Source organism: Pelodiscus sinensis, chromosome 1 (assembly GCF_052426305.1).
Source record: "Pelodiscus sinensis isolate ZL-2025 chromosome 1, ASM5242630v1, whole genome shotgun sequence".
Classification (NCBI taxonomy): Eukaryota; Metazoa; Chordata; order Testudines; family Trionychidae; genus Pelodiscus; species Pelodiscus sinensis.
The window spans coordinates 342,310,489-342,324,207 of NC_143052.1; the positions used below are offsets into that span (position 1 = coordinate 342,310,489).

General features: G+C 41.8%; 1 protein-coding gene across 2 annotated transcripts in view; it reads right to left on the reverse strand.

Moving 5' to 3' along the window:
- Positions 1–13,719, reverse strand: part of UVRAG (UV radiation resistance associated) — a 127,384-nt gene that overhangs the window by 48,717 nt on the left and 64,948 nt on the right. The gene's annotated exons all lie outside the window — the stretch shown is intronic.

Consider the following 13,719-nt stretch of genomic DNA (forward strand, 5'->3'; position numbering starts at 1 on the left):
TTCAGGGTTTTTTTTATTCTCTTTTAATCAGTCCTTTTTCCATGTCCCAAACTGCACTGATGAAAACCTATGCAAGGAACTTGACATCTCAAAATTTAATCTCCACTAAAAAAGGCCTCTGGACAAGCCTGAAGTGAAATGGTGATATTTCTGATCATTTCTTAAAGCTCATTTACTCTAGAATGACATGTGGTGCATTTAAAGAAGGTCTGTATTAAATCCCAGTGGGTTTCTAAACAAATTAATTTAGAATAAATGATTGTGGGACTGCATAATCAGTCTGTGGAATTCACTACTGCTAGAAGTCCAATAGCGAGGCTGATTTTTCAAATGGCTGGAAAATTCCAGGTACTCGATCTACAGCTATACTAGTTTAAAAAAAAAAAATCAGTTATTACATTTTAACTTCAAACATTTGCCTACCTGCTACAGCACTAAACAGATGCTTAGATGTTAAGGTTGCCTCCATATTTCTTTCAAGATACGAGATACAGGCCACTGCGAAAGGCAGACTCTGTCTGTATCAGACTTAAATTACGTATTGTGCAACTGCAGTAGAGGAACATAAGACCGAACATACTGGGTTAGAACAAAGGTCAATCTAGCTCAATAGCCCAATCTCTGACAGTGACTAGTGCCAGATGCCCCACAGAGAATGAATGAAGCAAACAGGAGATCCGTGCCCTGTGCGCCATTCCCAGGAACTCTGTCTTTGGGTATGTCTACACAGCATCACAGTGTAGATTAAAAGGGTTAAATTGCAGAGTGCACCAAAAAGTTGTGCTCTGGCTTCTGTGGACCTAAACAAAAAAGTAAACAGTTCACGTTAATATAGTCCTTTCAAAGATGACCTAAATGTGAACTGAGTACCTTTTAGTTTGCACCAACACAAAGCTGTTAAGAGTGCAACTTTTTGTTGTGCTCTGCAGCTCACACCTCTGTGCTCTGCACTGCAGCCTTTATCCAGTGCCATGAAGTATTAGGTACACGATTCTAAAATTTTGGCCCTAATGTCAGGCACAAAAAGTAAACATTGTTAGAAGTGCTGGGCCCACCATGACAGTGAGTGTGAAAAGTAACACGTATGTGGCCACTCAAAAATTAACATACACTGAATGCTAATCCACAAGATAAGACCAAGAGTTCACACAAGTTATTAGATAAAAATAGTGAGCTACAACCTGTCAAGTAAACAGGCTAAATTAATGGATGTAATACATGGAAACACTCGCTCAGCTCTAGTTATGTGCATCACAAAAGTAGATTTCCAAAAGAAAAAATGAACCCCATTTCACTGTATAAGTTTTGAAAGAACAAAAATCTGTATCTGTCCCCTAGATTTTTACCTCTCCCTCCAATCCACCCAGTTAGACCTGTGATCTACAGTAATTAACAGCTTTGCTCCATTACTTCCCTCTTTTCAGAAAGAGTTGATTATATGGCAGACTAAGAACAAAAAAATAGTAAGCTTGATACTTTACTCTGTTGCAATGCATGAAATTGGTTTAATTCCATCGATTCCAACCAGTGGTGCAACTAAATGGAGAGTCAGGTATCAAGAATCATGCTTTAAAAAAAAAAAAAAAAATGTGCATGGAAACTGTGCCTCATACATACTTATCAAATTATGCTCAATTTCAATGAGGATGAATTCTGGGCTTAAACCAACTAGCCTAATGTTCTCCCAGGGATAGAGAAATGGTCAGACCAACCTCGTTAAAGACAGACTATATCTATAAATATCCAAAAATGCCAGGTCCCTGAGTTAAGTAATTTAAATCCAAATTTTGAGTAGTTTAAAATTGCTATAATCTTTGCTTATTTGTTCTGAGCCTGGAAATCTGATTGCTTTGATTATGGTATAATTTAAGAATTAAGTTTAAGTGGGTCACAGTATTTCTTATTTAAATGTGTGATTTCATATATCCACTTTTGGGAAAGATTGCTATTTTTCCTCTCTTTAATGTGTTCTGTTCATTGTATTATGAAGGAATACCATGCCTATGGATAAAGAATGGCAGTTCTATTCTGCAGGATTCTGAATGCTGGTTGTGTTCCAATTTGGAACAAAATCCAAACATTTAGAAATCCTCCACAAAATAGAATTACTGTCCTCTGTCCAGCTCTACTTGTAGCCTGGCGGACTTCACCTGATCGGAAGCCCTGGGAGCTCAGGCTGCCAAAAAGCCAGGAGACAGGAAAATGGGACTCTCCCCACTAGCCTATGAAGAGAGATGCTTCTGAAGCCAGGTGAGTGAGCTGGCACATAATGGGAGTGGAGGTTCCATACAAAATATATGTGCTTTCCAGTGTAATTTCATCAAAATCTGTCACCACATGGCCTTTTGACTTTGAATTGGCAAATTCGAATGAAAAGTGCTTTAATTTTTTTTTTCCAACTAGCTCCATTTATGTAATTTTCTGTACTTGCACTCCAACTACTTTCAGAATTACACTGAGTATCGCCATTAAGGCATTAGAGATGTTATTTCAAAATTAATAAAATGTCTAGAATTGTACAACTGCTCAAGAGGTCACCTAGTCCAATGCCCTGTACTGAGGCAGAACCAAGCATCCATAAACCATCCCTGATAGATGTTTGTCTAACCTGTCCTTAAAAAGCCTTCAGAGATTGAGGTTCTACCACCTCCCTGGGACACCTATTGCATTGCTTAACTATTATTATAGTTAACAGGGGGGGGGGGGACGACACCCACTTTCAATCCCCCTAAAGCTCCCTTTCTACTGATTAAGTCCATTACTACTTGGGCATAAGGAGACAACTGATCACTGTTCTCTTTAAAACAGCCCTTAATGAATGCACTTTAGCCTTATTTTCTCAAAACTTAACATACAAGCAATTAGAAACACTATCCCAGAGGACACCACTGCCAATCTGACAGCAGACCTATGTAACTGTTCTCACCCACAATTATTTCCAGTTTGAGAACAATTTATATCTCCAGATCAGCAGCACAGCCATGGAAGGGTACACACATGGCCCCACAATACGCTAATATCTTTATGGCTGACTTAGAACAACGTTTCCTCAACTCCCATCCCCTTTTACCTCTTCTCTACTTACACTACATCAATGACATCTTTATGATCTGGACGCATGGCCAAGAAACACTGGAGACATTCCACGAGATTTGAACAACCTACACCCCACCATCAATCTCAGCCCGGACCATTCTACACGAGAGATCCATTTCCTGGACACCACAGTACAAGTCACCAATGGAAAATTAGACACCATTCTCTACAGAAAACCCGACTCATATACAGGCAGTCCCCGGGTTACGTACAAGATAGGGAATATAGGTTTGTTCTTAAGTTGAATTTGTACGTAACTCGGAACTGGCTCCAGATTCAGCCGCTGCTGCTACTGAAACTGACCAGGGGCTGACTACAGGAAGCCCGAGGCAGAGTTGCTCTGCCCCCAGCTTCCTGGAATCAGCCACTGATCAGTTTCAACAGTGGCTGAATCTGGAGCCTGGGACAGAACAGCTGGGGCGCTGCTGGGTAGGTCCCCCCAGAACCAACCCGGCAGCACCCCAGCTGCTCTACCCCAGGCGTCCACAACAAAAGCCTGGTCTGCTGTGGAAGGGGGGGGGGGGACTTTGCGGAGCAAAGCAGACCAAGGACACCCCAGCAGACCAGAGACACCCCGAGCAAAGCCGCAGAGGTGGCGGGGTCCTGCGCCTCCAAGGCTTTGCTCCGGGTCTCCCTGGTCTGCTGGGGACCCCCCCCCCCAGCAGACCAGGGACACCCAGAGCAGCTTTTCTCGCCCCGGAGGACACGGTGGCGGGACCACTGCGTGTCTGGGTGGTCCCGCCGCCTGCGAGTTCTGTGGCGAGAAAAGCCCGGTTCGTAAGTGCGGATCTGACATAAGTCGGATCCGCGTAACTCGGGGACTGCCTGTAGTTACCTACGTGCCCCCAGCTCCCATCCAGAACACACCATATGATCGATTGTCTATAGCCAAGCCCTTCGATACAACCGCATCTGCTCTAATCCCACTGACAGACCAGAAACGTCAGGATCTCTACCAAGCATTTATAAACCTCAACTACCCACCCATAGAAATAAAAAAAAAAAATTTGAAAGAGCCAGACGAATACCTAGAAACCATCTACTTCAAGATAGACCCAAGAAAAACAACAGAACACCACTTGTCATCACCTACAGCCCCCAACTTAAACCTGTCCAACACATTATCAATAAACTACAACTTATACTGGAACAGGATACTCAACTCCAAGAGGCTCTGGGAGACAGACCCATAGTCTCCTATAGACAACCACCTAACCTCAAGATGATTCTTACCAACAACCACAGGACATACCACACTAATACCAACCCTGGAACCTTCCCTTGCAACAAACCCCGTTGCTAGCTTTGTCCACATATTCACTCTGCTGATACTGCTATTGGACCTAACCCATTGAGTTATAAGATCAAGAACACACATTCCTGCTCATCCAGAAATATAATTTATGCTATCATGTGCCGAAAGTGTCTGTCTGCTATGTACATTGGACAAACATCTCAGACACTTCGCAAAAGAATCAATGCTCACAAAACAGATATTAGACAGGATCACAAAGAAAAAACAGTTTCTTGCCATTTTAGCCAGAAAGGGCATTGTCTCAACGACTTGATTACTTGCATCCTGCTTCAAAGACCTTTTAACACCAGACTTGAAAGAGAATCCTCTGAACTGTCATTCATGCTTAAATTCGACACTTTACGCCTAGGTCTAAACAAAGACATTAATTATCTTACCCATTACAAAAATAGCTTCCCCAATTATCACCTCTAATATTATTAGCTTACAGACATTTACCTCCCCCCCTCATCCCCCTTCTGTTCTGAAATTTGATTTGTCCTTTTCATATGTGTTCATTTTTTTAAATTGTATCCTTTGGTATATATGGTTGTGCCAATTTTCTTCCACTATTTGATCTGAGGAAGTGGGTCTGGCCCACGAAAGCTCATCACCTAATAAACCATCTTGTTAGTCTTTAAAGTGCTACAGTCCTGTTTTTTGTTTTAACATACCTAGTTTTTTTAAACCTTTCCTTATAGTTAAAGCTTTCCAAACTTCTTAATCATTTTCACTACTCTCATCAGGACTCTAAGAAAGATATGGATACTTTGGATAAAGTGTAGCACCCAGAACAGTATTCAAGCCGAAGTCTCATGAGTACCAACCAGATGGGACAATGACCTCCAGTGTCTTACACAGGACATTGTTAACTCACCCCAAAATGATAGTAGCCTTTTTAGCAACTGAATCACATTGCTGACTCTTTAGTTTGTGACCCATGATAACTCAGATCCTTTTTGCAGTACTATGGTCTATCCAGTTATTCCCCATTTTGTAGAGGTGCATTTGATTTTCCCTTCCTAAGAGCAGTGCTGGTGGTCTTACTGAAATTTCAAGTTTTTGATTTCAGACTAATTCTACAATTCCTCAAGTTGGTCTGAACTATGATCTAGTTGTACCTTTAATATTGTCCCTCTGAGGAACAGCCAGCTCTCCTGAACTCCTTTATGATTTAGATTTTCTTCTGATGGGATCTCACTTACCAGTTCTGAATTTGTTAATCGGACGTTGTTTTTTGTAAGTCCATTGTCCTACTCTACTACCTACTTCCTCCTTTGCTTAGGAATCATGAAACTGATCACACTTCATGGTTACCCAAATTGACTTCTATCTTCAGAGTTGTAACCATGTTACTCAAATCTAACAGGGTTATCCCCTTGGTTATTTCCTCCACCTTCTGAAACATGAAATTACCACCGATACATTTCAGGAGCATATGGACTTGTTGTAAAAATAATATATGGCAAAACACAAAGTGTCTGGATAGTTAGAGTCCCCCATCATTACCAGGTCTTGTGTCTTGGCTATTTATTGCTCATTAAAGAAATACCTCATCCATTTCCTCCTGATTTGGGGATCTACAGGAGATTCCTACCATGGCATCACCTCTGCTGCCCTCTTCCACATGCCTCCTTCCCCCAAAGACTCTTAACTGGTCTGCTTCACACCTTCTTCTGAACTTTATTCACAATGTAATGCCTCCTCCCTCTTTCCCCTGTTTGTCCTTCTTGTACAAGCTGTATCCCTCTAACACCAATTCTGCAGTCATGAGATTTATCACATCAAGTCTGTGATACCATTTCCAGTTCTTCCTGGAAAAGTTAACTACACTCATATACTGCACATCTCTCGTCTTTATGATTTTCCATTAATGTCTAGTTTCTAAGTGCTCAGTAAATTATCACAAAGGGACAGCTGCTGACAGCATTAAAAGTGAAAAAATGAGTGTGCCTTTGCATGCAGATGTCTAAGATTTTCTCACAGCTGTGTCTGAATTCCTGTGACTCAGATGGTTTCAGCCATATTAATCTCTCCTCTTCTACCTCCTCAATTCCTGTGACTCAGATGGTTTCAGCCATATTAATCTCTCCTCTTCTACCTCCTCAGAGATGTGTGAAGCTATGAGATTGGAGGAAGTTTCCGAGCAGGAGGAGAAAAGGAAAAAACCAATACAGTAGCACCCCGAGTGAATGGGGCCGGCCCCGCCTCTGGGCGCACGGCACATAGGCGGTGCTGGCCCCCCGGATGCACGGCGTATGGGCAGCATTGGCCCCAGGTGCGCAGCACATGGGTGGCCCCGCCCCCAAGTGCGCAGCATTTGGGCGGCCCCATCCCCGGGTGTGCGCTGCAACGGCTGTGCCAGCCCCGGGCGCATGGCACATGGGCAGTGCCAGCCCCGGGCGCGTGGTGTTTGGGCGGCCCCACCCACGGGTGCGCGGCGAAAGGGCTGTGCCAGCCCCTGGGTGCGTGGCACAGGGGTGGCACCAGCCCTGGGCTTGTAGCACAGGAGTGGTGCAGGCCCTGGGCATGCAGCACCCGGACGGTGGCAGCCCCACCCCTGGGCATGCAGCGCACGGCCTATGGGCAGCCCCACCCATGGGTGCGTGGCCCAGGAAGGGCACTAGCACAGGGCACGTGCCGTATGGGTGGCCCTGCCCACAGGCACATGCACGGCCCCACCCCCGAGTGCTCAGCGCCTGAGTGGCCCCATCCCCGGGGGCCCGGCAGCCCCAAAAGGTTGGGGACCACTGGTCTAGGAGGTATAAAGTGCTATAACAAACAAATCCAACTGAGAAACAACTGCAAATGTGGGTTGTACTCACCTAACTTCTCACAAGCTACTTAGAATCAATGAAGAAAGCACATAAGAACATAAGAATGGCCGTACTGGGTCAGACCAAAGGTCCATCTAGCCCAGTAGCCTGTCTGCCGATAGTGGCCAGCACCAGGTGCCCCGGAGGGGGTGGACCGAAGACAATGATCAAGCGATTTGTCTCGTGCCATCCATCTCCAGCCTCTGACAAACAGAGGCCAGAGACACCGTTCCCACCCCCTGGCTAATAGGTTCATAAAAGGCTAACCGCCACAATTTGCTATTTTAAATTCTCAGGTAGATTTAGGGCTACTGAGATTTACAGTTCAAAATTTCACATGTACGAAAGCATTAGCTGAATGCTTGTAGACAGCAGCAAGATACAAGTTAGTTTCTCTCACACATACACACACTCACTCATGAGACAGGCTACATTTGTTTCATACTAATAAACTTCATTGAGTACATCTTAAAATTAAGTACATTATTTGCAATATAATAGGAAAAGAAAATTGAAGATGTATAACCTCCAATTCTGAAAGTGTAGGTGGTGTATGTACGGACACTTATAACCAAGGTAACCTAACACACTCCATTATAAAATTCATGTTTTTCCAATTACATATATATCTAATCCTTGCCAAATTTTAGTTGTTCAGGCTGACAATCTAAGGCTGTTTCCCACTTTGCTCCCGAGCCACCATTTTAATATTTGAGTTTAAGAGTTTCACTGATTTCAAAAAGGCATAAAGGAAAAATGGAGGTGAATGCAAGATTCCTTTAGAGTGTTTGTCTGCTCAGATGTGTTTATTGCGGTGTAATTTCTGGAGTTACTTCCTGCCTCCCTCAGGATCATAAAAGGGAACCAAGAGCTTTAAGTCTAGTCAGAGGAAAGTGGGATTATTTAGGTATGTCTTTGGATTTGAGAACTATTCAATCAACCCAACAGTGCCCTCACCACATAAGTATAGAGAAGTACCTCCAGTGACCTCCGCTGTAAGTATCACTTCTGCAAATCAGACCCCAAGGATGTCAATACAGATTCACTGTGTTCTCACTTTCAGCTAATTTTGTCCAGTGTCACACTCTTTTTGCATTCTATTGCAGCCTCTGCCATTCTTCAAATAGCATTCACCTGCCTTATCCAAGAGGCCATTCTTTATAGGGCGGATTTTTTTTTTTTTTAAATCACTTGAAAAAAAATGTTCTTTTTATTTAAATTGGATTTGATATTTTCAAAAATCAATAAAACTCTAAATTTTTTATTTTAAAAATCAGATCTGATCACAAACATGATATACCTCCAGTCTCAAAAAGAATTAATCGCTCTAGTCTGTCCAGCCTAACAATCAGCTCTAACTTCTTGAAAGTTTTGAATCTTCAGTTTGTTTCTCAGCAGCCAAACTTGTACAAAAACAGACAGGCTGGATAGGAATGTTTTTGTTCTGTGCTTATGTGGTGGTGAACCTGGGCCACACATGGTAGTTAGTTAAGACACTGTCTAAAGACAGAGACAATATACTGTAAAAGAAAGGAAAGGCAGCATATAAAGGAACATAGGAATGGATAGGAAAGGAAAAGGGAAGACATTCAGCATACATACAGCTTCCTATATTATCCTACACTTTTGCTATAGAAAAACTGTCATGGCTTCTTGATGTAAAGGAAGAAATATTTTGAAGAAATTTGTTCCCTGTGTAAAAAAGGAAAACTTGTCAAGTTTAAACAGTGCAAAATGATGATGATGATGATGATAATGATAATGAAGGGTCTAACTGCGAGAATGAAACATTATAAAGAAAACTGCTTATTGGGAGAAAATGATGTGGATACGTCTGAAGAACAATGCTGACCAACTTTGCAATGAATTATTCTTTAAGACTCTCTCTGCCTTTTAGTACGTGATATATCAAATAAATCACCAAGCTGTTTGCTATGTTGGATGTTGCTAGAAAAAAAAAGTTTTGTTTTGCTAATCCTTAATTAGTTAACTAGGTTTAGAATCTATCACCCAACCATACAATACCGAAAGTTGTAGGAAAATAATCTAAAGTTGCTAGTTGCCACAGTCATTTTCTTATTTTATATTACATCATATATGCCTCTTATTTTGGAACATCATGGTCACAGACCATAATGGTGTTGCCATAAGTGTATTCTCTATTTTAATTCTGGCTAACTCAGCTTACTCAAAGGAATCCAATCCTATATTTGTTTTCAGCAGGGCATACTCCAAAATTAAGTGTGCACACACTAAGCACAGGCAGCCTTAGGTTTTTGGTAACCTAGAATATTATCTGCATCAAAATGACAGTTGAGGGGGAAGATGAGAGCTAGTTGTAAAAGTTAAGTACATTTAGTGTTCACATTTAGAGTACTGAGAACTCAGTTAAACTTATTTTAAACACTTTCAAATTTTAAGGACAGCTATCAGCCAGCAACACAGGAGACTGCTGCAATCGCAAATATAAAACATTTCTGTAACATTTAAGATTTAATTTAATAAAATATAAGTTCTATTATGTTTGTGCGCATGATTTAGTTCTTACCATTTCTAATGTACTGTTGGTGCATCTGCAGCTTGAACATAGGTAATGAGTATTATGTACTATTTCCTAAATTAATAAAAAAATCACATTAACTAAAAAAAAATTACACCAAGTATATCCTGTCAGATGTTATAAATGCTGTACTGAACTATAAATTAACATGTTTTAGTGATCAAATTTGCACCATTGTTTAAGAAATGTGAAGTGTCAGTGGGAAACGGGATTTAAATCATATTTTTTGATGATTTAAATCGTGATTCAAAAGCCACATTGATTCAGATCAATCCAATTCTTTCCTACAGTTCATCTCATTCACCACACAGTATCCAGCCTCTGCAACAAATATGAAAGAGGTCCTGCAAACAGCCTAATTAGCTACTTAGTTCTAGTTCACTCCATAGCCCTGTCCATCTCGTGAATGAGACGCTTTGTAAAAAACCAAAGAGGGGAAGAATTGAACTGAGGTATCTTCCTTTAAACCCATGAGATTCTAACTAGCAAAGGTAGCTATTAGGCTAAAAGTGTGTTTAGAGGATCTACCATTCATGGTAGTTTAAAAAAATGAATAAAACATGAGGCATCTAAAATTCTATTGCAAAGATGAGTTACAAAAATGTAATCTAGATCCAGGAGCCATTACAAAGAAAAATGCACACAAAAAAAGCCCTGTACTTTCCACAAGTCAGGTGTGACACTACTCTATAAAATACAGAAGCAGATTAATGAAAATGTTACATGCAAGTGTAAAACGTGTGACAAATATTAAAGTTATGGATTAAAAGGATGCCTACAGATAGAGGAGAAAAAGTGTTATGTTTCTATTTCTCAGAGTAGAGCTGAGAAGTTTAAACTGGTTTTATTCAGCACCTTCAGCATGGAGGAAACATTGCATGGTCTCTAAAAGCTTAAAACCTCAGACAGAATCCAATCCAGACATATAAAGGATACATAATTTGAGTCCGAACTTCAAGCAGTATGAGTTTTGTTTTTTTACTTTTTAACACGCTTTCTGTACATTCAAGATGGTTCTTAAAACGTTTTTCTTCAAAGCTGTCTTTTAAGGAGGTATTTAAAGAAAAATTCATTCTTTTTTAAAAAACACTGAGGTAAGATGGTTCTATAAACAGACTGAGAAAGTTCTGTGGATGAACTGAAACATATGTTGACATGATATTACAAGTCTATGGGTACGTCTAGACTATAAGCCTCTTTCGAAAAAGATAGTCTAGACAGCCACCCAACTTTTGAAAAAGCAATCCGCTTTTTCGAAAGAGCACCCAGGCAATCTGGATGCTCTCTTTTGAAAAAGCGGTTTGCGTTCAAGAATGCCTTTTTTCAAAAGAGCACTTTAAAAAAAAAAAAAAAAGCATTCTTCCTCATAAAATGAGGTTTACTGCTGTCGAAAAACTGACATGTTTTCAATTTAATTTTGAAAAAATACGACAGCAGTCTAGACACGTGACTTTTTTCCCCTCCCCGAAAAAAGGCTACTTTAAAAACAAAAACCAAACAAACAACCCTGCAGTCTAGACATACCTTATATGGCATATACGAAGAAGGGAGCAGATAACAATTAGAATATATCATGGAAGCACCATAACTTTAGCACTTCTGTTAATGATTTCCAAGTTGGCTGTACAGGCAGTCCCCGGGTTACGTACAAGATAGGGACTGTAGGTTTGTTCTTAAGTTGAATCTGTATGTAAGTCGGAACTGGTGTCCAGATTCAGCCGCTGCTGAAACTGACCAGCAGCTGACTACAGGAAGCCCGAGGCAGAGTTGCTCTGCTCCGGGCTTCCTGGAATCAGCCTCTGATCAGTTTCAACAGGCTGAATCTGGACGCCAGTTCTGACTTACATACAGATTCAATTTAAGAACCCCAGACGTCCCCAAGTCAGTGCTGGTCAGTTTCAGCAGCGGCTGACTTGGGGACGCCTGGGGTAGAGCAGCTGGGGTGCTGCTGGGTTGGTCCAGCGTACTAGCTGCGCTCCCCCCCTCCCCCCCCCAGCAGACCAGGAAGACGCGGGCAGCGGACCGAGACGCACCGCGGTCCCGCCGCCCGGGTCCTCCGCGGCTTTGCTCCCCGTCTCCCTGGTCTGCTGGAGACCAGCAGACCAGGGAGATGGGGAGCAAAGCCTCTGAGGACGCCGGCAGCAGGACAGCCGCGGCGCGTCTGGGCTGTCCGCGTGCTCCCCGGCTTTGCTCCCTGTCTCCCTGGTCTGCTGGAGACCAGCAGACCAGGGAGACGGGGAGCAAAGCCGGGGAGCACGCGGGCAGCGGACAGCCCAGACATGCCGCGGCTGTCCTGCTGCTGGCGTCCTCAGAGGCTTTGCTCCCCGTCTCAGCAGACCAGGGAGATGGGCACCAAACCCCGTTCGTAACTGCGGATCCGACGTAAGTCAGATCCGCGTAACTTGGGGACTGCCTGTATTCTGAAAGCCAATGGCTGATATTTTCATACTTCATTTCCAGTAGTTGGGGAGATATAGAAGTACTAGGTCCACCCTGTAACCTCCTGCTTATTTTACAAATAGTCCTGCTTCCAATAAAGCAGTAAAGACTCATATTTTCCTAAGAACATAAGTGGTCTGAATCATTCACTTTAAGTACTTTATTTGCAATTGCCAAGATGCTTACTATATTAAATAGTGTGTACACATTTTAAAATGAATTTACCAAAGAAAAACAAGTCTATCCTGTAAGTGTTTAGGCACTATTTACCAAGTTTATTTTAGGTACTTGTAATAAGTATTACTTACAGCAATTGAATGCAGGGTACAGTATTAAGTTTTTTAAATAGCCTAAATCCAAACCATTTTTAATTAGTGTAACAAAAACATCTACCCTATCTTTGAAATAAAAATCTTTTAAAACCCTTCATTTTGATGCTATAGGCAAAGTTTCAACTAAAATGAAATATGAATTCATGTTAGAACCTCTTCAAGCCAAATATGTGACGAGTCACCCTAAAAGTGTTGCTAACAAGGGATGCTGTGTTACAATGGCTGCCAAGTATGAAGTATGCCAGAATTACTCAACAGTCCCTTGGACTGAAGTGGAACAGTTGTCTTCATAAAAGCCTATTAAAACACACACAGTCAGATTCTGAGGCACATTTAGTCACCATCTAGTTGAACTAGACATGTATGAGAAGGAAGCAGCTAAGGCAGAGGGGAAGCAGCTGCAAAATAAGCTATATAGAACTACCTATAGAGCCACCAGCTACCAAGACAGCAGTGCCCAGAAAGAATATGAGACCCCTTTGCCATCCATCTATATGCCCCTCCAATCCTGGACACTGACTTTTAGGACCTTGGACAGGGCCAATTGGGGGAAAAAAAACCTAGAGCTTCCTGAATATGTTGGGAGAAGGGTTAATACCAGAGTGTGTTTTTTGGAGTAGTGCAAGCTAAACCTCTCCTTTTGGGGGAATGTAGTTTGGAATATAAATGTTGAATTCATGAGAGCTATGGAGAAAAAAATCATTTAGATAAACTGATTAAGAAGATTTGGCTCAAACGCAAAATACTAGGGGTACATCTAGACTAAAGGCTTTTGATGACAGATACTGTCAACAAAACTTCTGTCGACAAAGAGTGTCTAGACTACATCCAGTTCTGTCGACAAAGCAAGCCGCTTTGTCGACTTGAGTGTAGACGCAAAGGACAGTGTAGATGCAATAACACCTTCTGTCGACAAAAGACGTTATTCCTCGTAGAATGAGGTTTACCGCTGTCGACAAAACTGCCAAGTTCTGTCGATGTTATGTCAACAGAACTCGGCAGTAGTGTAGACACAGGTATAGTTTTGTCGACAAAGCCCTGTAGTCTAGACACACCCTATGAGCTGAAGAACTTTAAGTTCTATTGGTAGAACTATGTAAAATCTGGGTAAAAGATAGTTGTGTGGTTAAAACAATAGAATAGAACACAGGAATTCAGATCAAGGTTTGTCAGACATCCTGG